Below are 19,580 nucleotides of genomic sequence, written 5' to 3'. Positions count from 1 at the left end.
CTGGGATTTGACTTCCAAAGCTTCTTTCCAGCAAAGCGAGGTGGAAGAAAGTGGTAGATAAGCACTTTGATAGTTTTTCTTTCAGCGTCTTGAAAGGGAACAAAGTTTCTGTAAGTTTCTCAGCGTGCTGCGACCTCACTGTAGTCGTAAAGGGATTATATCAGGCCATTAAAGTGGCATTGTATTCAGAACAGGGCACACATGTTCACAGACTCTCTGTATTGAACCATTTTTCTTACTTTTCATTCCTTTAGCTCTCTGACAAAGTGAAACATTTCTAATTAAGCTGTGGGCTTTCACTCTGCCTCCGGTTTGTTAATCAACCATGTAATTGCTTTTAATTGGATAAATCATTCAGTCCAATTCAGTTAGTCATTCCAGCTGTGCTCTGTTCCTCGCAGCAGCGGCAGGGCGAAGGGAATGAAGTGATGTTCCCAACTGTATTTGCTGGAGGGAATGTGGAAAGAAAATCTGAAGCTATTTTTTTGTTGTGAAGTGGGATTTCTCCTGGTTCATGCAGTAAAAAAAAAAGTCTTATTTTAAAATTTTCCTCATAGACAATGTTACGTGACTCACGTTACAGTTCTCTCTTCTACAGCTCAGATCAACATGAAACTCTCCTGGTTGAATCATCAGAGCAAATGAAGAACTGTGTTAGAAAATATCTGGTTCTTTTTTAATAGAACATCAAAGGTGCAAGAGAAATTAATTACGACTCCCAAGGTGCATTTCAGTAAAGGCTCCTTTTACTCAAAAGTTGACGATCGTGAGAGAAACATGGTGAAATCTTCGGTCGTTGGTCTAAAACGGTGTCCTAGATCTCACTGGGAGACTCGTCCACTCACAGCAGATTTGGGGCTTTTGGAGACCAAAGACAGTATGTGACAAAATACTGACAGAGTCCAAAATTTAAGACCAATTCTCACCATATGACTGGTGTTACAAACCAACCAATCAGAATACAATATGAGATGACACAGAATACACTGACATTTCATAAGTGCAGTTTTTTTAGTTCACTTTAAAGGGAAAACATACTTGTTCTCCTTAAAACATATGGCTGTATTTTTCTATATTTTTCTCATTGTCAACAAATCTCATGTTTGGGTCCAAACCAACAATGAACTGATCTACTAAGAACCAAAGCCTGATATATCTTATTACTCCGTTGTTGCCCCAAAAAATTAAAAACACGTCAGTGAGTCACAGCGCTGCACTGGGTCACATGTTCCTTCATCATGAAGAGTTTGGTCACGTTAGTTTGTTTAGAAACGGCTCCAAAGACTAATAACAGCATCATGTTTTCAATCTCCAGAGAGTAGTTCTGTGTAATGCAGACGCTACTGAGCATGTGCAGTTCTGGTTATAGCTTCGCTAGCTCGTTGTGCTACGTAACGCAACTTCTTGACTTTGTACTACATCATAAATTTCTCAAAGAGTTTTGGTTGTGTTATGCAGCAAGAAAAAGAAGCTATAAACAGAACTGCATTCCCGAAATCCACAGTGTGTCCACACAGTCATTTAAAAGTCTGTGTGAAGCTTCTATTCAGCTTCAGCAGTCTGAGTTAGTCATATCAAGTGGATATCTGACACATTTACAGTCTTTTTAGCATCAAATTCCCTCTTTGTGTTTCCTCGGACAGTGTTTCCCTGTTGAGCTGCAGGTGGAAGTATAGTAACAAAAAGAGGAACTTTGGCACTAAAAAGACTGTAACGTTGAAAGATATCTACTTGATTTGACTCATTTGGACGCTGAAGCTTCATATTAGCTTCACATAAACTTTTAGTTTTTCTTGATTGCTTGAAGATTTCCCAAAACTCATGTAATCTTACATCTAAACCAAACTTTGCCTTCAGACGTAACACAAAAACTATCAAATAAACACACACACTACAAAACAGCCACTCAAAACCATGTAATCTTACATCTACACCAGATGCACACACACAACAAAACAGCCGTTACTCCTGGAAAGCCTCATCCGTGAAGACTAAACAAGCCTCATTGACCTTCCACCAACCATGCTGAAAAAAAAACTCTTCTATGGGGTTTAAGAAGGGAGAATATGCAGGTAGAAAGATGTTGCTGTAAAGCCTCCTGGTGGAACATGACGTCGTACCAAATGACAACATAGCATAGCTGCTGTGGTTGTACTGGCTGCTGTGGTCTAGTCGGTATATATGATCTCACAGACCATCGAGGAGAGCCAGCAGATGCATGGCGTTGGAGGAGGTCACATCCCCTCCTCGTTAGCCAGGGACAATCACAAAGGCCAATCATGTTCCTCCTCCTCCTCCTGCTCCTTTTGATAAAATTAAATCCTTCTTCATCAACAGAGATAAGTTCATGAGGAGTGTCTCTGGCGTCGATATCAAAGATTCTCTGCAAAAGAGATGAAACACAGTACAGTAAATAACTTCTCTGAAACACACATTGCTATAGTACACAAAAGTAGGCCATCATATAGCCTGTACTGTCTCCTTCCTCTTCCTCTTCCTCCTCCACCTCCTCTCCTCTACCTTCAGGTCTTTGTGGATCCATTGTTCAAGTGAACCGACCCATGGCCCTTTTATCTATCTATCTATCTATCTATCTATCTATCTATCTATCTGTCTGTCTATCTATCTATCCTGAGGTTCTGGTGTGTGAACATTTTAGACTCTTAGTGTTTCCACCGGGGGAATTGTGTGTTAACTGGGTTACAGCTGTGATGACTTGAGTTAATGATAGTGAATGCCAGCGCTTTCTAAATGAGCACATGGTGCAGAGAGTGATATGTTCAGGGATTTGCATGTAGAGTTTTTCACAAAAAGTTCAACAAATCTGAATCATGTGTGAAGTCAGTGTTTATAGTTTTCATGTGTTCATGGTTTGGGATGTTTAGTTAACAGTAGGGATGCACGATATTATCGGCACATCATCGCTATCGGCCGATAAAAGCTCTGAAATGAAATATCGGCATCGGCGAATTCTGACAATTATGAGAGGCCGATATGTCACCTTCTCCTCCGCCGCCTGACTGCACTTCCCTTGACGGACTGTGTCACCCTGATGGCCGGTGCTAACGTTAGCTGGGAGGCTCGCTGGCTGTGCATCCCTCCGGTCATGCTGCGGCTAACGCTCCGCTAGCCTCCCAGCTAACGTTAGCCTCGGCTCTCCGCGTGGATCTAACCGGAGCACCGAGCCCCGGTTTGTTATTCAGGTTAAAGTGGGAAGAAGCAGCGGGTCTGACGGGCGGCTGAGTGAAGTGCAGCCTGTGGAGGAAACACCAGGACCGTCAGGGAGAAACAGTCTGTCGAGGAGCTGCTGTGTTTGACTGCACAGAAAATCCCTCGGCTGACAGGATGTACCACTCTGTGCACAAAAAAAAAAACTTCTTTTTGGTTTATAACGGCGGTTGGCAACCAGCGTATCAGGTGCATTACTGTCACCTTCTGCTCCAGAGTGTGGACCAGAGATTAAATCCTGCACATTAATCCTGTCTGTCTAATAAACTCAATGAAAACTCTACTGCTGCTCCCACTTGGCAGGTTCATTAAAGTTTTAATGCTGAGCTCCTGAACTCCAGTCTTCCTAAGTTCTTCCTTCATATATTATCTTTCTTGATCATACTCAGTAAAATCTAAGCTTGCATGCATAATAGTCTCCTCAGCCAGCTGGAAAAAAATATGTGCATATATCGGCCACAATGAGTTGGAAATATCAGCATATCGGATATCGGCAAAAAATCCAATATTGTGCATCCCTAAGTGATCGAGAGGAACTGTATTCTGTCTCAGGTCTTTGTGAAGCCATTGTTCCAAAACAAGCCAACTGACCCATTGTTCCTTTTATTTATCTGCTACATACTGGAAACCACTGGTTTCATCTTTAACAACGTGTTGTATTTTAAAAGCTTGTTATATTATCCATTGTGTCAAATCTTCATCTGAAAAGTAACTAAAGCTGTCAAATAAATGTAGTGGAGTAGAAAGTACAATATTTCCCTCTGAAATGTAGAAAGTAGCATCATATGGAAATACTCAAGTAAAGTACAAGTACATCAAAAATTGTACAGTGGTGAAGCCCTAAATATCAGACAGATGAATAAAGGATATATTATCTATTCACTGCTGTGTTTTATCATCTAGTTATTTGTTTCCACATTAAAAAAATACAATATTTATAAAAGATTTACACAAAGACATTCCTGTATAAATATAAAAAAACATTTTTACCTACATGTGCTCAACTACACATGAATTCAGGACAGGATAAAGAATTATATTAAATAAAAATATTTGAGTTTCTTTATCTGGGGATGGTGTGTGGAGTGTTCTGCTCCTCGTGAAATAATGTAGTAATATGAGAAGGTTGCTGTAGTAACGCAGCCATCAGATATCATTTTATCAGATGTAATTTCAGTGGGTTATAGCCTATCATACAGAGCATCATTAAAACAATTAGTGACTGAATGAGCTACAAGCTTCAGCGATTGATCTGATAACATTTTATTAAATCGGGATCAGATCTAACAGAAAGAACATGTTTCTGGGTCTTCTGCCGTCCACTTCCAAGGCGCAGTTCATCTCAAACGAGCTTATTGATTCGCTTTTAGATTAGAAATGCAAATTACAAATTAGAAGGACCTTCAGGGACTCACAGTGACCTGTTTTTTTTGTTTGTTTTTTTTTTTAAAGTAATTTCAATATTTAATTTCCACTTATTTCTACAGTAAAAGCTTTTAAAAAGCACTTTTCCTGCTAGTTGTGTTTTCTTGCATAAATTTACATGTTGAACAACACTTGACAAGACTTGACTTATACACGGCACTCATTATGATTTATTATTATTATATTTAAGTGAAAAGTCAGATGCAAAAACAGAAAATGTTAATTTAATTAAAATGAGCAACAGTCATCCTCATCCCTTGACTTCCATCCATCAGGGTACCATGTATGACATTTTTGAGAATAACCACACATGCAGCAAAAGGCCTCTGAAGGGAAACTTCCTCACTATGGAAATCCCAAAAAGATGCATCTGTGCTGGTTCAGCTGGTCTGTATCTGGAGACTCCTGATCAACGGGACGGGACATCAGGTGAGAGACCATGTAAAGGTTTGGACTGTCTGTCTTAACTGTCTCCGTCCGGCTTTATCAACATGTTGACATTATTTTTCTTTTCTTTTTTTATTTGTTTATGGTGCGATACAATGACCAACATGAAGACACATATGATACAGTACAAGACAAGAAGAAGAGCTAGACTCAAACAAACCGCAAAAAAAAAGGATGTTTAGCTTAGATTTCCTTATTGAACTAAGCATGTATGTATTTATGTCTATATATGTATATGAGGTGAGAGAGAGCAAAAAAAAGGGGTGGGGGGGGGGGAGACGGCTCCAAGGACGGTGCCCTCTACCAACATGGCAGCTTTTACCCTGCAGCTATAAACTATATAATATAAAACCATTGAAACCATTAGCTCTGTGTCAGTCTGAGTTCCTCTGAGCTCCAGTATGAACACCGTCTAAGGCTCTCACTGGTGGCTTTATTCCTCACGCGGTCTCAGCTTGAGTATAAGTTGCACTGAGGCTGGCCTCCTGTTCCCCTTCTGAAGCCCAGACTGCTTTCTTCGGTGTGGGACGGGCTAAGACGACGGCCGGACGGTGAAGGACTCTACGGCCTTTTCTTTAGTTCCATGGATAAAACAGCACTGGACCCCCAAACTGACCTCTTTGCTGAGGGGGTGTCTGTTAGCATGGAGATTGAGCAGATGTCCAGACCCCCAGGTCAAGGGCGGGACCGCTATGACTGACCTCCACCTCCACCTCCACAGTTTCTCCAGCTTTTGCAGACGGCCCCTCAGCGGAGCTCCAAGACCAGCCACGTTGCCTCCTCCTGGTCCAGTCCTCCCCTCGAGCCTCCGAGGAAGCAGAGCAGTAGACTGAGACAAAAAAAAACAATTAACCCCTGAATCTTCTAACTCAGCAGTAGCTGTTAAACACACATCCGTCACACTGTGTGAGCCAGCTGCAGCACTAAGACAGTACATCTTCTCTGTTACACACTCAGAGCTTGTCCGCACACATGAATATATTAACGAAATGTGTGATAATGAGCCCACGAGCGCCGTCATTACGCCCTGTGAGAACATCTGTAGGAGCTGCTTGGACCCAGTGTTGCACGGACCGTATCCTGTTTCTCCCTTATAGCCTCAGGTTCTATGCGTGTAGGCGGAGCCCTCTAATCTGGGCCCCACTGGCTCCGTGAATAGCTGAAGGAAAAAGCTGTTTTCGGCAGCCGATGGTCCGGTCTCAGTGCAGTTTATATTCAAGGTGAGACTGTGAGGCGTGGAGCTTTCAGTGCTGCATGGGTGCGCGAGGGATAAACCCACTAGCGATAGCCTTAGAGGGCTGCACCTGTACTCATAGAATCTGGAGTTACAGCACGTAACTAACGCTTTTTGCACTCTGACTGTCAGCCGGGCGTCACACACACAGACTGCAGGTGCCTCCTGTCTCTCATAAACTGTTTTCTCTTCTCACCACTGAGAATCTGAAGGATGCCGCAGTTCAAAGGTTCTGAGTGTAAAAACTCTCCCGCGGGACAGAGCGAGTGCTTCTTCATCCCACCGCCCTGGGATTTTCTGCTACAGTTGCTCCCTGAGTAAACATCAAAGCAGGAAATCTATTATTTACTCTATTCACTCATTCGTCGAGACATAACAGTTCACTTTAAGGAAGATAGAGAGCTCGCTGATGGTTTCATCATACAGGAGACACATGAGAACAAAACAAGCAGGTCATATACAGTAACAGAACAAGAACAATGAACTGATCGACTATCTTCATGATTGATGCTTTACTGAAATCTTTTAAATTAACAAAACAGAAATCTTCAAGCAAACTTGCTTCCAGTGCACAAACACTTGGAAAATACACTTTTCAGTGAAGTAGGAATCATCTTGTGTCCAGCAGGATATTCAGAGATTCAGGGATTTTTACACGAGGGAGAAGGAGGAGATGATGTTTTAAGAGTATTTTCATATGTCTTAGGAGGGGATAAGCTGAGCTTAGTGAGGAGCTTCACTGCTGAGAGCTCCTGATTCATTCAGTGGCGATGATGACTCAGTGTTTGTTCGTACATGTGCTGTACACCTTTACTCAGAGGAGCGGGAGGGTTTCATAATTATCTAACAGTGTTGTTGTGTTTTGCGCCTCGGGGCCTCCATAGCTTTTCCCCCCACAGCAGGTGACGGAGTGAAGCGTGAGTCAGGTGTCACGCCCGAATGCTTCTTCCTGGCACATCAGAGCAGCTGGAGGCCGATGGCTGCGGAGAGCGAAATGGATTCAGTCAACAGAAGATCCATGACCAATTAAAAATTCAACACGGTGAAGTTATTTGCCTCAACAGCCGAAACGAGTCAGAGCTTCTTCATCAATTACACCTGTGGATATTCTCCATTGACCAGCCAGAGCTGCTCTGAGCCACCCAATCTTCACATAGTAATAGAGTCCATATTGATCACCTGTGGGCTGTCCAGGCAGCGTGTAATGGAGATGAGGATGGAGGAGGAACACAGTCATCAGAGCGTTACAGGTTACAGACAGAAAAATAAATCAAAGGGGGACAAAACACGTTTACTTCCAGCGGTTCTTGTAGCTTTGATATTACTCTTCTTTTCCAGACAAGAACATCAGTATCGGATGATTCTGCTGAACCGAGATTACGTTTATAATTCTTGTTTTCTAATATAACTGCACACAACAGCTATGGGATGTTCAAGGTTAGGGAAAGAGTTTGGTTTAGGGAGAGCTTGTTACGGTGAATAAAAGAAGCAAATAATCATTGCAGGTTAACATGCTAACTTTCCACTATTCTATGTAGAAAAACATATAAAAATGTGTATGAGTGTTATTATTTTATCTAGATCATGATGAATTGTTCTTGTCTTGTACTGCAACATCAGCAGCCTCATCAGCTGAGGTTAAAGGAAGTTCAGTATTATATTTGTAAAGAGGAAGATGTAGAAATTAAAATTTGTAGTAGAAAAGGTGAGACATGTCATCTGGGGGTCAGCTGGGCAGGAGAACTGAAAACAGACATGATGTTATCTATAAGTCTGTATTTGATAGATTAAGAAAAGAACTGGTGTATAAAACCTTGTTAGAAGCCTTTTTCTTTGTAACCTCATCCTGTGTGTTGCTCTGTCAAACGCTCCTTCTTGTACAAGAAAATAAATTCTGTTAAATTTTGATACTTTGGCTCCGGTCTCTATTGTTTAATGGTCGTTAAGAAGACATTTTTTAATAATTACTTCCTGTATTGGCACTAAATGTTGGCACTGGACATAAATGTGTGACAGAGGCTGTTAGTATGATTTTTATCTGACCCAATGTATTTCACTGATTTTGGGTGTTGGACATGTGACATAAACAGTCCAAACAGTTAATGACCATGGAAAACCTATGTTATTCATGTGATAAGATACAGATGTGTAACCCCATATAAGTTATGTACCGACAGTGGTACGGTGCCCAGACCATCTTTGTACATGGAATGGACCCGATGGCCATCGTCTAATAAACGTCTACAAAATAAGAACTTCGTCAGCTCTTCCTTTGAATGATATCATCACACATCCTTCCTTTCAGAGGCTGAACTGAGGGGCTACGTAAAGGACCAGTATGAGATAAAGAAGAAGTTTTTAACTGGAAAACATGCAAAGATATTCCAGAATATAAACATAGAGCTGTAAATGTCCCATTTAATCAACAGTATTACAGGTGTTACATCATTCCCTGATCATTTGTTTGAGCTCTTTAACCTTTACTGGCAAATTTAAGATGAAATACCAGTGTTACCAGTTGGCTGAACAAGCTTCACATCTTCACAACTCGATGCAGATCATAAAACAAAAGCTATTGTTTCACACAGTTTCTTCTTTACATTTGTATGCAGGTGGAGGAGGTTTTTCCTCTTTGTCTTTGATCCTGAGACTTTACCTGCAGCATGAACAATGACCACTTTCCCTTCCTTCAGTCTTCCTTCCTCCTCCTCCTCATCCTCCTCCTCCTCCTCCTCCTCCTCCTCCTCCTCCTCCTCCTCCTTCTTCAGCCCCACAGAGACAGAAACTTTTGAGAAAAGTACCATTCACTTCAAAAGACTCAGTGACACCTTTCATGGAGAATTAGGCTGCAGCTGAACCTTTCACAAAAGGTTGAATGAAAGTGACATCAGCCGCCTCGTCTCAAGGACAAAGGACGGCGGGAAAACCCCACAGAGGATTCAAATGCGAACATTAATGAAGAGAAATTGAGGTTTTTGTGGAGCTTTTTTAATTTCACTGCATGAATTATATATAATAATTATATCGCAGAGAAAATTATATTCTTTTTCATATCAGCTGTTTCATGAAGGTGTTAGGTTCATTTTCTTCATAATGTGTCACAAATGTGAAACCGTACCCCTTTTTCTTTGGACAGATTAATTTATCTGTTGTCTCACAGCAGCGGATGAATGCCCTTAAACTGAAGGACACAGACAGCTAATTAAAGGAGCAGTCCTACATTTTATTAAGTCATCTTATATCTCACCACACATATTACTTATGTATGAACAGGTGTACAGGGGGTTGGACAAGATGAAGTAGACAAAATAGTATTAATTATAATTATAATTGTATTATATAAATACATAGAGAAATGCTAGAAATGCTGTCTGAACCTCTGTATTGTTGTATTTGCATCTTTACTTCAAGCTGCACTGTGTTTTACTGTCTCGATTGGTGCTTCATTCTAGCCGCTTTTTAGGAGAAAACTGACCGTAAATAAAAATACACGTTACATACACAGTAGGGGTGTGCCCGAATACAAATACGTTATTTGGCAGAGCACAAATAGTGGGTTTTTTACGAATATTTGTTTCATACAAATACTTTTAAAATGATTTGTTTTCTGGAAAAAAAAACAAAAACATGTCAAATACCAGCGTGCAGGTCGGTTACATCGCTATCTCAGTGTCTCTCCTCTGCTCCGCTGTGACATCTATCAGCAGGTCTCAACGAGGGGAGTCACATCCACCTGCTACATGACGCACATTTCCTGATTTGGACATCACTCCTGGAGTTGGGGGTGTTCCCCAGAGATAAAGCTGAACTACTGACACAAGCAAAGTGTTCCCAATGGACTCTCCATAACCTGTTGTTCCACTTCTCCTTTCTATAAAGTTAGGTTGTAAAGATTAGGCAATAAATGAAAAGTGCAAAGCAATAATTGACTTTGACGTTCTTCTACATGTTACACGCTGTGCTGTCTCTGTGTTATGGGTGTATAAATAGGTAGAGGTCTGTCTGCAATGAGGTGATGAGTAAAGTTTTAGCTCAGTAGTCAGAGCAGTCGTCTATGATCTGGGAGACTCCAGTTTGAGACCCGGTGTGGGGACCTCCTTCATAAGGTAGTTTATTCATGAACACTTATTGTAACACTTTTATATTCTAAAATTAAAAGTGAATAAAAACAAAAACAGGATTTTTAAGCCTCTTTCCACTTTCATTCGAATACAAATACAGATAATTTAACTGCCTCAGCAAATACAGATACAGATACTAATACTGGGCTCTCTGCACATCCCTAACACACACACTATTAAAAACACATCAGTGAGTCACACTGCTGCACTGGGTGACATGATCCTTCATCATGAAGAGTTTGGTAACGTTAGAAACGGCTCCAGAGACTAATAACATGTTTACAGTGAATGCTAACGCGTCTCTGGACTGACTGCGTTCAGTGAGTCTGACAGAGCAGCAGCACATTCAGACGACCAATCAGCAGCCACGCAGAGACGCGAATGAGCAGTGAAGGTGCTTTCCTAACGACCAATCACTGATCCCCGAGTGAAAAAAAACCCTTGAGATGGATCCCTCCTCAGGATGGACAGACAGGAAGTAGATGTCATGTGAATCAGAATCAACCAAGAGTTCAAAATTACAGGATGGAAAAACAGAATATGTGACAGAATATAGACCACAGCACCCCGTCCGAGCTGTCCAACTCCCAGTATAACTTGTACAGCCTATATGTACACAGAAGATTATCAGTTTCACGCCCACTTCAATGCCTCGTGTTTGCAACTCGGCCATTTCAGTCACTTGGCGCGTTAGGACAGGAAATAAATACCGCAGGGAGTGTCGGTCTCCCTCCGCTGCTGCTGCTGCTGCTGCTGCTGCTGCTGGGGGTCCCTGTCTAATCCTTGGTCGAGGTTGTAGGTATGTATGTAGGTATGTTGTTATGACACTGTTGGTTTGTTTCCCCAGTCAGTTACTGGGTGAAAACGCATCCTGAGACCAATACTCCTGCCTGCAGCTTCTCTGGGTTAATGGTGCCCTCGGTATCGGCTGGCAGGCGTCCGGGAATTTTGTTTGAAATGTTGTTTTGACATGTTTGAAAATGTAACATAAAACATATTTAATGTAGATGTTGCTAATTTTTTTTTTTGTGTGGTGAAACATTATTATTCTGCTTCTTATTAAAAACACACAAATCCATAAACATTGATTAACCTCACCTGTTCACTGCTCTGAACATCCCAGTTTACCTATTTAATCTGTGATTACAGTCCTATGGGTTCTGCAATTACAGTTAATCTATATGTTATGCACATATGGAGTCAGGAAGTGGTTAGCCTAGCTTAGCATAAAGACTTGAAGCAGGGGGAAGCAGCTAGTCCACCTACCAGCCTCTCTTAAACTCACTCATTCAGTTGTAACTGCTGTATTTAATCTGTAACGTGTTGTTACATATTGACGCTTGGTCAGGACCCCTTTAGCGTCATTTTTTTGACATGCAGGGTGGTCCGATAGACTTCTGTTGAGCTCCTACAACGTCTGAAATAGACGCTATGAGACCAATGACGTCTATATAAGGTGACAGATTTCAGCCTGGTCGCCAGAATAAAATGTTGGTGTTGTACGTTTATGCAAACCACAGATATGTTGAATAACTACATTCCAACACCTGTAATACGGAGCATATCAACATTTCAACAATACGTATCATATCGACATGTCTGAAGTGACGTACCTCACGTGATATCTATATAAGCTGACTTTCTTTCTTAGTAGGAGGTGGATGGCTTGTAATGTTGCTGGCAGAAACTTGTAAATCAGCATTTTATTTTTTATTTTAACCCAAACTGTGATCTTTCCCCTAAACTTAACCAAGTGGTTTTTGTGTCTAAACCTAACCAGACCTCAACCACCACGTTGTCACACCATAAAATATAATTATTTTTAAACAGTGACACCAGCGGGTCCTGATCAAGCTTCGATATGTGACGCAATTTGACATGTTTTTGGCTCTCCTGGCTTTCCATACGTGTGGTTTTAGGGGTTACATGCCGGATCAGTGCAAACATCTCACTGTGAAGACGACACTGTTAACAAATGAGATACAACATTTTCATTAATCACTTGATGTTACACGAGAGCGTTTTTTAACTGGCGGCTCATTTAATTCTCCTGAAGCTGGATTTAGTCGCCATCTTCCTCCCTCCTCTCCGTCCCTGCAGCTCCCATCTTCTTCCCTCTCCTTCTCATCTCCGCCGCTCTCTGATTTGCCGGGACACTTTCCCCCTTGTCAGCTGGATGAGCTGTTGGCTCAGACACAGAGTGTAGGACCTGTCACTGACCCCGCTCCCTCCCCCTTTCCTTTCTTTATCTCCCCCGAGGGGGCCGGCAGGTGAGCGGTAGACTTCCCAGCATCCCCCTGGCTGAACCCGCTCGACCCGACTCTCACCTGCACATGCATTATTGCTGATCGGTTGACAGGAAGCAGTCCCAGCGCAGTCCAAGACCTCAGCTACACTGCAAAAGAAAATCCACATTTTAAGACATCATTTAGCCCGTGACTGAGTCCTGAAACCTTCCTGAACTCAACAAATAATATAAAAAACAAACAAATGGTTCCAGATAATTATAGAGTATAGTTCAACTTGTTTATTCAGATATTCTCATTACACAGTTTCATAATTAAAAACACCAACGTCAGCCCACATAACAGGAAAAAAAACAAAAAAAGAACATTTGTGTGGATTTGTCTTATTTTGAAAATATTGCAGAAAACTTTGCCAGATCTTTTACAGCTTTCTACATTTATTTGACAGCTTTAGTTATTTAATTATCATATCAATAAAAGGAGGATAAACATTTAGCTCACAGCATTAAGCTCAGTCTATGCTTGGCACTACTTGTCCATTTACCAGTAGTCTGTATCATGTTGTTTACACGCTGCTTTGTGGTTTTACAGTTTGTCTGATTATCGCTGACTACTCTTCAGTCTGTATAAACTTCGGTTGTTGGGATGCTAAACGCCGAGGAAGGCGAGGTAGACCATTACACATGGGCTTCATCCCCTCGGTGTGATTTTATCTTCCATTTATGAATATTGCAAGATAATAATAAAGGTATTTTTCACATAAATAATTGATTTTGTGGAGTTCAGCTTTACTTAACTCTACACATTGAAGCTCAGCTGTCTATTTTTAGACACTTATATATATATTATATTATATTTATTCTGTATTGTGGCCTTAGTGGTAACATATAGATTTACATGACTGAATTTGATGATTAAAAAACACATATATAACACCGCACTGCAGTCATTACATACATTAAAAATCAAAGTAGGCAACTAGAGGAGGTGTCTGATGAATGTGGCTGCGTTGACGCTGCATGTCTTGATGCTCAGTTCTATATATTTTCTGTTTATATCTACTTTTACAAGTGACGGATATCAGATACCGAAACAACCCGCATGCGTAAACGAGGGTTTGGTTACCGAAACGGAAGTAAACAATTTGTTTTTTTCAGCAGACAGTAGCTGTGCAGGTGTAAATAAAATTATACGTCATTAAAATGCGAGAAAGTATAAGATGGTCACATTTTCAATGACGTGTGAATCGCAGTGACAGTTAATATCTGATCTGTCTGTTTAGATGACAGTTGCATCGGCAGATATCACATTACTATCAGATTCATTTCCACATATGATCTGAGAATATCTGAATCCATCAGCTTTTTTCCTGTTTACACGTTGATAAAACATAGATGATGAGGGTTTATACCTGATGTCTTTTATAGTGATCACTGGTCAGGTGTAAGAGTGTAATTCTTCTAAACTCTGGCTTGGACATGTGTGTATGTGTTTACATTCTGGTTTATGGCACAAGGTCATCATCTGCTTTGTATTTTTTAAGTGTGACTCAAAGTTACAAAAACAGATCGAATGTTGCAATTTTCAATGAATAAAAACATGCATCTTGAATATGATTAGATGAAGAAATTCTGTTCATTGATCTTTGTTTTCTAACAGTCTCTTGAAGAGGAACTCTGAGCCTCGGCTGAAGTTTAGTCTGCAGTCTGGAGACTTTATGTCATCCATCTATCTGGCAATAACGACACTGAGACTGCGCTGCTCTTCAGAAATATGAAGATGGGTGTGATGGTGAACATTATACTCTGTGTAATACAGGATAGAGGTTATAAAGGAACCTAGAATCACGTTATTGTGCTCTGTTAATGTTCATGTTGCTTGGCTTCATCCTCTCAACACTAACCAATTCATATTTCTTTATTAATACAGTGTCACTTTTCTTAGTAGTTCATGTAAATAACATGTTATTCTTACATTGTCTAACATGGCAGGATGGACTCATCAGATACACATCTTATTATTCAGCAATTCAAACCTTTTAACCCCTGCGTGCATTCAATCCAGACCCCATTACTGTATTTTATTATTCTGTTAAGAGCTCTGTGCACGATACTGCACACACACCACAACAGGGTTCATCAGGACGATGGATGCTCTGCTGGCACACAGCCAGATCTCAGCATCACTACGTCAGTTCATGTCTTCACCTGAACAACTGATATCTGCAAAATTCAAAACAGTTTCAACACTCTTTTGACATTTGGTGCACAGCAAAGAACCGGGCCAAGAAACTGCATGAATTCTTATTACAGTCAAATAATAAGAAGCTAAGATATTGTAAACTCGGCCGCTACAAATATTGTCAAAAATATCTGCATTTAGATGTTTTGCATTCTGAAAGGAAGGATGTGTGATGATATCGTTCGAAGGAAGAGCTGACGAAGTTCTTATTTTGTAGACGTTTATTAGACGATGGCCATCGGGTCCATTCCATGTACAAAGATGGTCTGGGCACCGTACCACTGTCGGTGCATAGCTTATATGGGGTTACACATCTGTATCTTATCACATGAATAACATAGGTTTTCCATGGGCACTAGGTCAGTTGGGAGCCCTCCAATCATGTAATTGACAGCTGCCTCACAACATATTATGTGTCACAACAACCCACATCTGGAACAGTCCCAAACTTGACCATGGATCCATTGTTTGTATCTCTAAGGTCCCCCCGAAGGGCCATACCATATTAACTAAGGTGACATGCAGACTCTGGACTGTTTATGTCACATGTCCAACACCCAAAATCAGTGAAGTACATAGGGTCAGATAAAAATCATACTAACACATTCACTGTCTCACTGCTGGTTCAATCTGCCTCCAGTGGATGAGAAACATCATCAAGCGTTTCTATTGCTGTAAACAGGCGGCGACGGAGGAGAAAATCAAAGCGTCCGTTTGTTGTGACACTGTCCAACACATTAGCACATATCATAGTAATGCAATTAGTAATCCTTTGAAATCTGACATTTCTCCTCTTGCAAATTGTTTTCAGTGCTGTGATGTAATCTGTGATCTGTTCCCCTTGGATCGTGCGGCGTGGTGTTCAACACCGTGTAAAAGGGGCAAACAGCAGCGGTCTCCTGGCAGCTGTGACCGCCGTCGCCTCGATGAGGTCAGCGGAAATAAGCCGTGATGGTGCGATGTAAGATGACAGGCTACATGCTATAGTTTCTGATATCATCATATCTTTTAATATTGAGCGGATGACTTCCTCCCACAGTGTGTCTACAGGTTCTCCATCACGACAGGCAGCGATCATCCTGGATAAACACCGGCGAGGATGTCGAGAAGTTTATCAGCTGCAGGTCAGACGTGTTTACGCCTCCACGCCGCCGCCGACAGCCGTGGCTGAAGGCGTCATGTTTTCAGGTTGTCTGTCCGTCCGTCCCGTTCTCGTGAACGTGATATCTCAGGAACACCTTTTTCTTCAAATTAGGCACAAACGTCCACTTGGACTCAAGGTCACTGTGACCTCACAAAACATGTTTTTGCCTATAACTCAATAATTCATAAGCTAATTATGACAAAGTTTCACACAAATGTCTACTAGGATAAAATGATGAAGTGATGACATTTTATATCCAAAAGGCCGAAGGTCAGTTTCACTGTGACGTCATAATGAACAGAAGGGCTGATTGTGACAGATACTGAGTCGGTGACACTAATCTCGGTTCCCAACTTGAAACTGTGGTGATTATTTAGGTCTTCTGGTGCTGTCGGGTTGAAGATGTGTGTGAAACATCCACGTTTTAGAAGTTATAGCTTCTTTGCAGCAACATCTGAAGCATCGTCTGCTGTCATGGCAACAACTTTGTCTTCTATCAGAATCAGATTTATTGGCTGTGATGTGATTACATACAAGGAAAATACACCTTTAAAGTCTTCACTACAAATATTATACGAGTCTGGACAGACAGAAGTAAACTAAACTTGACTGGTTAGTGGAGGTATTTCTATTACTTATATGTCTGTCTGTCTATATGCAGCACAACACTGGACCTGGAAGCGTTTGAAGACACTTTGCATACAGCCCATCGGTGTATGAGGCTCCACAGTGAAGACGCCAAAAGACGACAGCAACATCCCTCGTCTGCTGAAAGTTACGAGGACCTGAGGAGACTCGGTCTGCTCGCTGCGATTCCACCAACGATGCTAAGTACGCACACACAAACACACACACATATATATATTTTACACTTTTATATGTGTTTATATTTTTCCTATATTATTTACTCACTGCAGCTGAGATGGAGATTTATAATTCATCATAACTGAGCAGCAAAGGCTGGATATTGACCGACAAGCATGATATATTTTACAAGTGTTTGTTTTTCACCACAGGGAGAAAACCAAAACCCAAAATGATACTTTTTGTAAGAATAACAGCACATTTGGTCAGTAAAGAGTAAAGAGACCCCCACATAGGACTCTGCATGTACTTTACAGTAAGAAAAACATAAAATGCAATCAGTGTGAGTGTTGCGTCAGAATCATAGTATGCAACATGCAGCAATCCTTCTCATCTGTCATTATTGCTTTTTGAGGCAATAAACTCCTCATCTAATGATGATGATCTTTACAGGTCCGAACATCAAAAGCTTTGAGGAACATCGCAGCGCATCAGACACCTGGACTTTAATACGTGTCTGCTTGTTAGACTGTTAGAGGTTTTATCAATAGCTACAGATATACATGGCTATAACAAAGTGTGTCACACAAATGAATTTGAGCTCTAGAACTCTAGACTTTAAACTGGGAGGAAACCAGTGACATTATCGTCTCTCCCACTCTGACAGAACTCGCCCTCGTGACACTTCGGGGGAACGGAAAGTGCTTCCATCATACTGAAGATGGCATGACAGATTCCTCCTCCGCTGCTGTGAGGAACTGTAAATGAATAATAAGCCAAGCTTGTGTAAAAAATTATATATATATATATATAAGAGAGAGAGAGAGACAGAGAGAGAGAGAGAGAGAGGTAAAACCTGGAGCAGATTTTTGACTCATCTGTCTTTTATGTTTGTGAAACTGAACTGATTTGTTGGGAAAACAAACCGGATCCTTTATCGAGTGGACTGAACTCTTAGTTACTTCCCCTAGTAATTGATTACTATTTATATGCAATGATTGGTAAAATAATTCAATTACTTTTTGAGAGAAGTAACTAGTAACTGTAACTAATTACTAATTTTCAGTAACTGATGGTACTGAAATAAACTTTGTTTCACCATCATCATATTACAGTTATTAATACACAGATACATCATCACTGTGCATCCTGCAAACAGCTGTGTTTAAAAAAAAGAAAAATAAAATTAAAAATAAGTTGAGTCTTCCGAAACAAATGCACATGCTAGATGAGGTGGTGGTGCTCATGGGAAATGCAGTCTTCACTCCACAAAATCAAAGTTCTTTATAGTAACTTAAAGTTGTGTAGAAACAGTGTCAGCTTATTTGAATATACCTCCCAGCATGCATTGCAGCGGTGTGAAAATTGTCCAGAATGTACATGAAACAAACACCTTTCTTTGTCTCCTCTACTCTTCAGATGAAATTGTTTAGAAACAGTGTCAGCTTATTTGAATATACTTCCCAGCATGCTTTGCAGCGGTGTGAAAATTTACATGATGGAGGCCAATGAGAGTTTAAAAACGAGTGTCAGAGGTGGATGATGATGAGGAGATGATTTTCACTCTGACTGATATTAAAACAATTGAAACCGGGATGAAGATAGATAGACTGATGCATATTCATGACTTGCTGCAGACTGTTAAACGTGTCACAGCGGCTCCTGAATGTGCTCTATGTCAAACAATAGTAACAGATATGTGACTCAGTTTTATGGTTTTAATAATAAAACTGGCTGAAATTAATCAATGAATATAGGCCACGCCCCACTTTTTATGCCTAAAAAATGTTTGTCATTTTACTTTTTTTTTGTAAATGTGTGTTTTTGTGCATATTTTATCCTATCTTCACCAAACTTGGTAGATACTTTATTCTGATGACCCCAAACAAAACGTATCTATTTGTTTTTGATATTTTCAGTGTTTCTCTCTGAACTTGGTCACCAAATTTGTAGGTCTAATACACATAAACTACCGTATGTCCTGAATGCATCATTCAATTGCAACGAAATTTGGGAATGCAGAACGAGTCGGTAGCATTGAATTCAATTTCAGCTGTAGATTTAAAAAACTTACAGCAGTTAGCAATCTAATCAGCAAGCAGCAATGACATGTATTTTCTCCAGGAAATGCACATTCCAGCTTTCACTCGGTATTTTACAAATGAAACGCTGAATGATGTGAACTGTGATGTTTTTTACAGTGTTACAGTCTGAGCTTGGAGTGCCTCTTCTGCTTCCCCCGGAGGCTCCTGTTTAAGTTTCCAAGCCTTAAGCGGATTACTCTGCTAATTAACCTTTCAATGAGCCTAACATTTAAAAAAAAAAAAAAGGCTGGAGGTTTTTATGAAGCGATTTTCATAGTCTTGACAGCGGGGAGGAGAGGCCGACGATGAAAGAGTCTGAGAGGGCGGAAAGGTGAAGAGACTCCTGCTGTGACTGACAGCAGGATCCACTGATGAACTCGCTGTGTGTTTATTTAATAGCAGAGATGAAACACTGGAGATTTACTGGAGCGTTTAACCCCTAAATCAGGCTTCATGTCATGTTTTTAAAGGACGGGTTCATAAATTCTCAAATCCGTCTTTAAAACAACTGTCAGACACGCAAATGAACATTAAAGCTGTTTTTTCTTGCTGTAATCATTCCTCCTGTTCATACTGACCATTAGAAGATCCCTTCATAATGACCTT

The sequence above is a fragment of the Thunnus albacares genome, chromosome 11 (genome assembly GCF_914725855.1).
Source record: "Thunnus albacares chromosome 11, fThuAlb1.1, whole genome shotgun sequence".
In the NCBI taxonomy this organism is placed as follows: Eukaryota; Metazoa; Chordata; class Actinopteri; order Scombriformes; family Scombridae; genus Thunnus; species Thunnus albacares.
Note: the sequence above shows the minus strand (reverse complement) of the source record.